The sequence below is a fragment of the Phalaenopsis equestris genome, unplaced genomic scaffold (assembly GCF_001263595.1).
Source record: "Phalaenopsis equestris unplaced genomic scaffold, ASM126359v1 Scaffold000596, whole genome shotgun sequence".
In the NCBI taxonomy this organism is placed as follows: Eukaryota; Viridiplantae; Streptophyta; class Magnoliopsida; order Asparagales; family Orchidaceae; genus Phalaenopsis; species Phalaenopsis equestris.
The window spans coordinates 129,619-132,253 of record NW_018165036.1 but is presented as its reverse complement, the minus strand read 5'-3'; positions in this window follow the sequence as shown (position 1 = coordinate 132,253).

Here is a 2,635-nt window from a genome sequence, read left to right as displayed (position 1 = left end):
AATATGCTTCATCAAATGGTTTTAACATTAATGATCCACCAACAATAGCGTGAATTATTGATCTAAGACATCTAACCAATCCATTAAAAAAGTTTGAATTATTAACCAATCTGACAATGCATGATGTGGACACTTTCTAAGGAGATCTTTAAATCTTTCACAGGCTTCATAAATTGAGTCCCCCTAAAACTAACAAAAAGATGTAAAACCATTTATAAGATTACCAGTTTTTGAAGGTGGGAAATATTTAGATAAATTTTTTTTGTGAAAAGTGTCCCCAAGATCTGATAGATTCAGGTGCTAACAAGTATAACCACATCTTAGCTTTATCCCTTAGTATAAAAGGAATAATTCTAAGTCTGACGACATCATTCGACACTCCATCATATTTAAATGTAGCACATAGTTCTAGAAAACTAGTAAGGTATAAATAAGGATCTTCAGTTGGTGTTCCCCCAAACTGATTGTTTTGCAACATTTGGATAATAACAAATTTAAACTCAAATAAATTGGCAGCTACAGCAGAGTTTTGTATACTTAACTGAATTTCATCTGCTGTAGGATTAGCATAATCTCTTAAAGGTCTCCGATGATGTTCATTTTCATTTCCAGCATTACTTAAATTGCATGCCAATTTACTAATATAATCTATCACTTTTTGTTGTTTTCAAAATTTTCTAATTGTTCTTTCTCACTCGGAATCTTAAGGTACAAAATTTTCAGATCTTACAGTATGCATAACCAAACATAATAAGTAATTTAAAATAATCAAACACACTTAATAAAAAAATATTTAAACTAAACTACAAACACTCTTTTTTTTATAATTTTTTAAATAAAAATACTCTATATTATAAAACAACTTACTACTACTTTCCATTACTTCTCCGACAGCGATGCCAAAAACTTGATGTGGGTGATTTAGTGTGTTAATTTTGCAAATATTTATCAATATTACAAAATACACACGACAGATACAACATTGTATATGCAAATTAAACCCAATAAAATAACATCAGTTAAAATAATTTTATCTTTTAAAAATCTTTAAACTTTGAATTACCTTAAAAAACAAAAGCAAGTATATGTATCGCTCAAATATTAAAGGGCTCTAATGGAGTTCTAGATATCAAGTTCAAATATTATAATGTAAAGTACAATTTTCAAAATTACACAAAAAGTAAAGTGTGAAATTTGAATATTAAGTAACAAGTGAATGCTAATTAAAATGCAAAAAAAAGACAACGTTAAGAAAACTAAATGCTAAACTTTCAGAAGTAAATTTATGAAATTTAAAACTATGATGTTGTCACGGAAAGTTCAAATTTAAGAAAGCATCCTTCCCCTTTACAATGAGTATATGGATTGTAAAGAAAATAAAATCATTTGAATATATATATATATAAACCATTTTGTGCCATATAGGAGTAATCCTAATCCTTACCCTTTTTTGAGTGCATAAAACATATTAACTAATCCAGAGTTTGGTCCCTACATCTGTGGTTAGGCTGGGAGGATAACAACTGTCACTCTAGAGCTCCCACTACTCCCTCTTCTAAGGGCTAACAAACTCGCATCAGTTTTCAATCCACTATACCAAAATTGGGAATTTTAATCTATCACGCTAAAATCTCCAATTCAGCATCTAATAAAATATATTTCCCTATTTATTTGCACAAAACTCCATGGATGAAATACTCTCCCATGAAATCAAATGTGATTCTCCCCATATTGCAAAAATCATAGCCCTTTCAGGACATATGTTTCTCAACACATTTTAACATTTTAATTGGCCAGATTGAAAAGTAAATGAAAAACTAAGTTCAAATCATCACAAATTAATGACATTTAAAATCATATAAAAAAAATTAAATCTTCACAAAACAAATCTCAAAGTAGGGAGAAGGATTAGGAAGACTACTCATAATTCATGAGAAGGATACGATTAAAAAGGATTTTAAAAATAAATAAAAGAAATAATATACACAAATTAGCTCACAATCCTTCCCAAGTAAACTCCTAGAAGTTCTCTCCACGCCTTTATCTCTTTACAAGCACTCTCAATTCTTTCTTAGAAGTGTAATGAAGAAGAAATCTCTCACCTTCCCTCTCCTCGTACAATTCTTGAAGAAAATCTCAAAGCCCTTGACTTTCTCTCTCTCTCTCTCTAACTCTCCTTCTTGCCTTCATGCCACGCACACCTCACACAAACACACTCCTCTTATTTATCAAAGGCTACCTCCCTCCAAAAAGAATTTAAAATTCCCTCCAAATTTTTTTCCACGCTTCAACTCTTTTGAATTTTGAAGACATGCCCATTGATCCCAGAGACATGTCCCTTCATAAAAGAACCTTTCATAGTGTCTAGATGCATTGAATCACTCCAAGGGGTGCTTATAACAAGTGAACCTTTGAAAATTTACACAACATTCCTCTTGAACTACCTTACTATGCAAAAAGTCATCCCTGATGCATCTGGTGCCAAATCTAGTGCATTATGCGCCAACTCTGTGTGAAATGGAGCATCTGGCACCAATATGGCGCATCATACACTAGTTTGTTAAAAATTGTGCTCTTTTGGGTTTTAGCACATCTGGTGCCAATCTAGCACATCTGGTGCCAATCCGGCACATCT